The sequence below is a fragment of the Pteronotus mesoamericanus genome, unplaced genomic scaffold (genome assembly GCF_021234165.1).
Source record: "Pteronotus mesoamericanus isolate MK-2021 breed Mesoamerican mustached bat unplaced genomic scaffold, CSHL_Meso_final contig_56, whole genome shotgun sequence".
Classification (NCBI taxonomy): domain Eukaryota; kingdom Metazoa; phylum Chordata; class Mammalia; order Chiroptera; family Mormoopidae; genus Pteronotus; species Pteronotus mesoamericanus.
Window position 1 is genome coordinate 12,715,436 of NW_026555201.1, and position 8,878 is coordinate 12,724,313.

Below are 8,878 nucleotides of genomic sequence, written 5' to 3' on the forward strand. Positions count from 1 at the left end.
ATTCATCCTGAACCCCTGCAGAGTTCATCCATCCAGGATTATTGGAGCAGGGGAGGGGAGATCCGTTACTGGGTATACCATTCCCCTTTATGTTTCTCACTATTTTATGTCCTATCGCACACCTGAGCACTAAAACAGTGTGATAGAAAGAAGGTTAAATTCTGAGGTAAGGAAACCTGTGTTTTTGTAACGGGGCACAGCCAGGGTCCCCCCCAAAAGGGTATTTGTGACGGGGTCCAGAAAATGGCATGTACAAGAAAAACAAATTCTCCCCACTCCAGGGCGGGTCACCATGGGGGATGGGATACCTGGAGCAGGGCCATTGAGAGTCATTTTACTTGTCAACAGGATAGCTTCATTCCTCATATGCAAAGAGGGTTATTTTGCATATCACCAAAGCTAATCAGGAAGGTTTAAAAGACTTAATACAGAATGTAACTGGAGAGGAGAGACAGGGGCCTGCAGGAGAGAACAAGGGACACAGTCTCTGGGAAACAATGTGAAGACCACGTGGGAAGAAAGAGGGGAGAAAGGATTCTTGCTACTGGGCCAGGAGAAGGTGCCACATGGTTATGGATTAAGAGCTGGAGATCGTGGCGACGCCGTGGATGGTGCTGAGACCCGCGAGAGGCCTGCCTAGCCGAGCCCTGGACTTCTGTTTTGTTTTTTTTTCTTCTGAAGGACGGTACCCCTGACTGGCTTGACTGGCCTAACTGGGCAAAGGGGGGAAGGCAGGACAGTGTGTGAACTGGTGATTGTTTTCAAGGGATTTTGAGGTTTAAGGGTGACATTTAGCTATTAATCAAACCTGTATAACTTTTGAATAAATAGTTCCTTTCCTTTTCACCAAACTCTGCTATTCAGAGCCATAATTTAAGGGCGGCGGGCAAAGGACCCACAACCAAGGGGTCCCGGGGAATGGGGGTGTCATTTCGGTAATAGCATCTGGGCACCCCACCCCCCAAGGGGCCATTTGTTTGGTAACATTTTAGCTTCCAGTCACTCAACAAGCATTTATTTAATGCCTCTATGCTTCAGGCTCTGTGTTCTGAAACTGGTGAATTAAAGATGATTAAGACAAGGACCATGTCCCCCTGGGCTGAGAAAAGTAGGGAGGACATATGTAATGAGCATGTTGAACAAATTTTAAGTGACTTTATTTTTGTCTTCTATTGCCCTTTTAAACTTCTCATAACTTTATATAAAAACTCCAGCAAACCCTTGCCATTGCTGCTTATCCTTAGAAACCAGTGGGAGAGTGGGTGAACTATGAGAGAGCAGAGAACCATGTTTCCCTTTCCCGTGGCAGGCATCCAGCCTGAAGCAGGTCCAAGCTGAGGGTAGGAAGAAGACTAGCTCAAATTTGAAATTTGTTTTCTTTTTTTCTCTTTTATTTTTATTTTTTAATTTATTTTTCATTCAAATTTTGAAATTTTTTTGCTATGCTTTTGTGGACAATAAAGGGGCAAGATACTAAACCTGACACACTCAGGGGAAGCCTTCTACACTCAGAGACCTAAAGTAACCACATAAAATGGTCTAAAACTTTCTAATGAAAGGCAGGTCATGGAAGGTAGTCAGGTATCTTGCCTGACAAAGGTCAATCTTTACCTTAACTGCACCTGTCTATTCGCATCTAGGATGACAGACCTTTGGAATGTCGGGGTAACTTCCTTTTTTCCGGACCCCTCAAAGCACAACCACCACCAAAGCAGAAACCACAAATCCACTCGTTATTATCATGTTAATTATTGACTATTAACAATCCTATACTCACAAATGTGTGTGTCTATTTATTTACTTTTTATCCAGTCCCAGAGATTCACCCCTGCTTTGTTTTCTCCTGCCTCTCTAATTTATATCCAATGAATTTCATGTAACCCCTTTCACTTTCCTCTTTGATTCTTATGTATAAAATAATTGGCAAAACTGCATTTTCTACAGCATTTTCTCAATCCATTGAGACTTTGGTTCCTGGCAATTGTCTGTTTGGCTCAAATAAACTCATAAACATTCTCACAAGATTGGGTGTTTCTTACTTTGACAGTTTTTTAACCCAGGTTTGGCCAATCTCAATGATGAATTGAAACTCTACTGATAAAGTTTTGCTGATGCTAGTTGTTCCGGACTGAATGTTTGCCCCCAAAATTTAAATGTTGAAATCCTTATCCCCAATGTGACAGTGTTAGAGGATGGGGCCTTCGGGAATTCATTCGGTCATGAGAGTAGGTAGAACCCTTATGAAGGGGATCGGTGCCATTAGAAAAGAGACTCCAGAGAGCACTTATCCTCTCTGCCTTTTCTTGTTCTGTGAAGAAACAAGAAAATTGACACCTGCGACCCAGAAAAGTGCCCTCATAAAACCCAATCTTGTTTGCATCCTGATCTTGGACATCTAGCCTCCAGAACTGTGAGAAATAAATTTCTGTTGTGTATAAGCCACTCAATCTATGGTACTTCTGTTACAGCAGCGTAAACAGACCAAGATGCTGGTGTAGAAGGAGAAAGGGAGATAGAGGCAGGAAGAAGAGAAGTATGTAAACAGGTTTGGTTGTCTAGGCATGGCAGATGGCCAAAGCTGGTGTTACTAGGTGAGTCTGGTTGGTAGAAGGTTAAAGCTGGTGTCAGCTCATAGGATGCTTTTGTGGGCTATTCGGAGATTTCCTGCTGAGCCCCTCTTTTACAGTTCTTACACCAGCATATGCATCTCTAGTTCATATAGTTGCTTGTATCAGTTACCCATTAATGCAAACAACCCAAAACTTAGTGATTTAAAGCAAAAGCCATTTATTTGCTCACAGTTTGTAGATGACCATTTGGGTTGGGCTCAGCTGGGCAATTCTATTGCACATGCTGTCATCCGGGCTCACTCCTGTTAGCAGGCAGTCGACAGGCCAGCTGGGGGGCTAGTTATGATGGCCTCAGTTGTATGTCTGGCGCTTGGTGCTGATTCATGGCTGGGCTTCTCTGCCTGCCCTGTCTCATCCTCTGGGAGGCTTCTTCACCTGATGACCTGACGGCACAGGTTCTAGAAAGCAAAAGGAAGAGCTGCAAGTTCTCTTAGGGCTTCACCTCAGAAATCTCATGATGTCATATTTGCTGTAATTATTGGTCAAAAAAGTGAAAGGCCACTTAGATTCCAAGGGTGGGGCAATGTACTCCACATCCTCATGGAAGGAGTGGAGGTTACATTGTAAAGGAGAAAGGTGACCACTGGGGGCCATGATTCTAACAATCTACCACCCTTACTTCTTCAGCTCCTGGGCGTCGAGCCTCTTTTCTGCTGAGGTAGTCTTACCTCTCATGCAGCCCTATTGTCAAGAAAGTCTCTTAACAGAGTTTCACCGGGTCACCTACGTATGCTCCATGGGAAAAACCCCTTGCTTTGACAACCCCTGGAAGTGCTAGCTAATCTCAGTGCAGCAGCACCTCTCTGGCTTTCCCGTCAAAGAAAAAGTCAGGCATTTTCTTGCCCTCTGGAATCCCTGGGCAAGAGAGAGCCCCCAAGGTGAAAGTCAACCTCACTTTCTTAGGCATCATTCAGGCACTAGTCATCTCTCTCTCTCTCTCTCTCTCTCTCTCTCCCCCCCCCCCGCCTCTCAACTAAACACTTCAAGTCCCCTCCCCCCAGTTTGGGGACTAATAGCCTGACTACCACTTCTTTTAAAGAAACTTCACTATTCTTGCAGAAGTTTTCTATTCTCAGGCCCCATTTTGTAATTCTGGTCTGGCTGAGGAGTCCAGGAGTTGTGCATCAGCTTGTCAAGTTCTCTGTGGGAGGTAATGTGTGTTATTCTGACTTGAGTCTCCCTATATCTATCAATTAGCATCTTCATCAAAACTAGGTAGTTGGAGCCAACCCCATATTAACACCCTGTGTTCACATATGTCATGATGTGTGGCTAGTGCATAGCAAGGATATGATGAAGTACAGTGAGGACTCTGCCTCTAGCTGCTTGAGTGATCTGGGAAGACCTGGCAGAGAACGTTAAGTGGAATGTTAGAAGATGAGTAAATGTTTGCCAAATCAAGATAATGGTGACTCCCTCCCAGAGGGTATGACAGCACATCCAAAGACTGAACTGTGAAGGCGTATGACATTTTTTAAATCCTACCTGAGGATATGTTTATTGATTTTTAAAGAAAGAAGGAGGAGAGAAAGAGAAACAGTGGCATGAGAAAGAAACATCTATCAGCTGCCTCCTTCATGCACCCTGATTGGGAATCAAACCTAGGTATGTGCCCCGAACAGGAATCAAACCTGCAACATTTTGGTGTATCGGACAATGCTCCAACCAGCTGAGCTACCCAGCCAGGGCAGGATATGATGTTTTTGAGGAGGAAAAATTCACTTTAACTAGAGATTAAGTAGAGTGCAATTGTATGAAATGAAGCTGGAGAGGTAGGTTGAGATCTCTATGTAAAGGACCCTAATACTAGCTGTATGACCTTGGAGGAAAATACAATTTTTCTGTTTGTCTCCTTGCATGGAAAATTAGGTTAATATATGTATCGGGTTGGCCAAAAAGTCAGTTTAGTTTTTTCTGTAAAATAAGACACACTTTCACCAACAACTATATTGCTTTGGATATTTTGCGTATGTTGGCTATCTACTGTTATTGGCTTCTAGTGGGTAGAGGCCAGGGATGCTGCTAAAAATAAACATCTTCCAATGCATAAGACAACCCCACAGCAAAGAATTATTTGGCCAAAATGTCAGTAGTACCAAGGAACTTCACAAACCACTTTTGACATGTTTGATCAGTCACAGCACCTTCTCCATATGCTACACAAATCATTTTTTGTGTTTCAGTTGCACTTTTACCTTTCTTGAAATAATAAAGCATAATATGCCAAAACTGCCGCGTATTTTCTTCCATCTTCAATATTAAGATGGCTGCACAAAAATTAACCAATTTTGATGCTTTTTAAAAAATGCATGCTGATATGACAGCTGTCACAATACAATCTAAGAAAATTGTTTTGAATGAAGTTCAAGACAACTAAGTGCTACTAGAGCCATCCATAAGGAAAAAAACTAAATGAACACTATGGCCAACCCAATTCTTTCTCTTCCACCATATTGTTGATATTAAATCAGTCAATATATGTGAAAGCCTTTGGAGAAACCATGTGTGGTAGGCAAAATAATGGTCCCCAAAAGATGTTCATGTCCCAGTCCTTGGAAGCTATGACTACACAGCAAAGAGGACTTCAGACTTGAGATGAGGAGATTATCCTGGGTTATCCCAGAGGATCCTAAAAAAAAAATCACTGTATTTAAAAGCAGAAAACTTTCCTGGTAGTGGTCAAAGAGAGATGTAATAACAGAGGAGTTAGACAGACGCTGGGTTTCGAAGATGGATTAAGGGGGCCAGCTGAGGAATGTGGGTGGTGTCTAGAAGCTGAGAAAGACAGGAATCATGTTCTTACCTAGAGCCTGCAGTAAGGAGCACAGCCCTGCTGACACCCTGATTTTAAAACTTCTAACCTACAAAACTGTAAGGTAATAAATGTGTTCTTTTAAGCCACTAACTTTGTGATAATTTGTTTCAACAGCCACGGAAAACTAATAGACTATGTGAGTATTGAGAGGCAGCATAATGCAGAACAGGCTCTAGAGCTACTAGCTGCCTGGTTTCAAATGCCAGCTCTGCCCACTCACTAGATGTGAGACTTGTTTCTTAACCTGCTGTGTGCCAGATTCCTCATTCATAAAACCAGGCTATTAATAGCATCTAACTCATGAAGTTGCTGTGAGGATCAAATACACACCTAGCAGTCTCTAGTGTTTACAGGCACCCCTTGGCGTTACTGTGGGTTCGGTTCCAGACCACTGCGATAAAACAAGTCTTCTGCTGGTGCAGGGTCTTGCCTTCAATTAAAAAAAAAAAATGCAACATACGTGAAGTGCAATAAAGTGAAGCACAATAAAACAAGGTACGCTTGTATTAAGCAGTCAGTAATTGTTATCACTATTGGATGTGTCGAAAGTGATATGCAACTGCAAGGTGCTTCTGCTCTTTTATATTTATTATTATTGTTATTACTCTATGAAATAGATAACTCCCAATATTATAATGAATGCACTGTGTTGGTGTAATTCATTTTGTAAAAGGATTTCTTTTTGTCTTGTAAGAACATTTTTTCATTTTGTAAAATAGGTTGTGTTTTTGGGTTTTTTTTTTACACAAAGCTATATTAAGCAAAACCTCATTTTTAAGTTGTTGGGCTCATTTTTCCCCTAGTGAGATAAAGGGTGCCAACTAGCAGGCACAAGGCTCTCTATGCTCTTTCAACTTATCACCAGTTATCCCCTTGCACGTGCTTTATGTATCCTGGCCACCTGCATGATTAGTAGTCCCAGAATATATCCTGTATGTTCCAATATCTCCACATTATCCCACATATTTTTACCAGAGCATTCTTTCTTCTGTTCTGATGGAAAGTTCACTGGCATCTGTGAGAAGACACATGTACTTCCACCTTTAAAAAGATCCTAACATGATAGGAGTATGGTAAAATAACCTCTGTGCCTACCTTCCAAATTCCTTTACTCTTTCATTTAATTCCCACATCTCCACCCTCACCCCCAAATACCCATAGAGCCTTTGAGGGAAGAAGCAGAAGATAGCACAAGAAGTAGAAGGTGTTTTCTAAATGTCCAGATCACCATGGGCCCTGCTCAGCTTCCCTCCAGTGAAAGGAGGAAAAAATCAACTAACTTGAGAAGAAACATGGTCTGTTAGCCATCTTATGTCATGGTTGCTGTCCCAATTTCCCTAAGAGCTGGATAAGTTTTGCAAATTTTTAAATAATTAATGAGACAGTTTAAAATATACTCCAGGAAGATTTTCTCACTACCCACCTCCTGCAACTAGATTTTTGTGTCCTCAGTTGTAATCAGGGTTGCTAAGGCGACCTGACCTTGTGAGTGCGCAATTCATAATGCAGTCTTCACAAGATACAATTGGTCTTAAAATTAGCATTGTAAAAAAAATAAACTTTTACACAAAGAAATTGGAATTGTTGACCTCAAACAAATAGGTATTTCTCCAGCAAAATGAGTATTGGGGAACAACAGAGAATTGCAATTCAAGACTTGTAGTTCAATAAGGAACACATGCAAGTCCAAAGAACAAAGGAGAAAAACATCCTTTTATAGAGGAAAGGAGGAATTCAGAGTGGCTTATTAAACAAAGAGTCCATTGAACGGACCTGGGAATTCAAAACAAAGTGTAGTGGTTTTTTATTGGCCAAGCTGTAACAATCTTTCATTGGTTGAGTGGTTGCCGGGCAAGGAGAAAACTTTTCCCCCTTCCAGCTGGGGTAGTACAGTAGAAAAATATCTTCCTTTTGGAGATGGAAAATAGTCTATTCCTTTTGGAGGTAATTGACAATGAAAGGTAGGGCAAGAGAGGTCCTTTTACAGGCCCTCTCAAATCCAATTTAAATGAGGTTTCTGTGGATTAACCTTCACTGAAGCTTATTACACGAAACAGCTTGGCTTTAGTTTTTTAACTTCTTACTTCGGAATTTTCAAACGCAATAATATAATGAGCCCTGATGTAGACATTACCCAGCTTCAACAATTATCAATGTTCGGTCATTCTTTTTTCATCTATATCACCACTCATTCCAATTCTGACTTTATTTTTTTTAATTTTAATATGTTTATTTAATCCAACATATTAAAAATATTACTATTTTAACATTTAATGAGTATAAAATTATTAATTATTAATTAAAATTTAAGTGATATTTTATTGATTTTGCTATTACAATTGTCTTGATGTTTCCCCCATTGCCTCCCACTGCTCCCTCAGGCAGTCCCCACACCATTGTTCATGTCCGCGGGTCATGCGTATAAGTTCTTTGGCTACTCCATTTCCGATATTGCCCTTTACCTCTTCATGTCTATTCTGTCACTACCCATTTGTATTTCTTAACCCCCTTGCCTTTCCTCCATTCCTCTATACCTCCCTCCTATCTGGCAACTATCAAAACGCTCTCCAAATCCATGATTCTGTCTCCGTTCTTCTTGTGTGCTTAGTTTGTTTTTTAGATTCAGTTGTTGATAGATATGCATTTTTGCCATTTTATTGTTCATAGTTTTGATCTTCTGCTTTTTCTTAAGTAAGTCCCTTTAGCATTTCATATAATAATGGTTTCGTAATGATGAACTCCTTTAGTTTTTTCTTGTCTGGGAAGCTCTTTATCTGCCCTTTGATTCTAAATGAGAGCTTTGCTGGGTAGAGCAATCTTGGCTGCAGGTCCCTTTCTTTCATTACTTTGAATTTTTCTTGAGAATCCCTTCTAACATGCAAAGCTTCTTTTGAGAAATCAGATGACAGTCTTATGGGAACTCCCTGTATGTAACTAATTTCTCTCTTGCTGCTTTTAAGATTCTCTCTTTATCTTTAACCTTTGGCATTTTAATTATGATGTGTCTTGGAGTGGGCCTCTCTGCATCCATCTTATTTGGGATTGTGTGCTTTCTGGACTTGCATGTCTATTTCCTTCATCAAATTAAAGAAGTTTTCTTCCATTATTTTTTCAAATAGATTTCCAATTTCTTGTTCTTTCTCTTATGTCAACATTATGATACAAATGTTGGAGTGCTTGAAGTTGTCCCAGAGGCTGCTTACACTATCCTCATCCTCCTTTTTTTGGATTCTTTGTCTCCTCATGTTCTGATAGGTTGATTTTTGCTTCTTTATGTTCCAAATCATTGATTGGAATCTTGGCTTCATTCACTCTACTGTTGTTTCCCTGTAAATTGTTCTTTACTTCAGTTAATGTATCCTCTGTTTCTGACTGAATAATTTTTATGCTGTTGAGGTCCTCACTAAGTTCCTTGAGTATCCTTATAACCAGT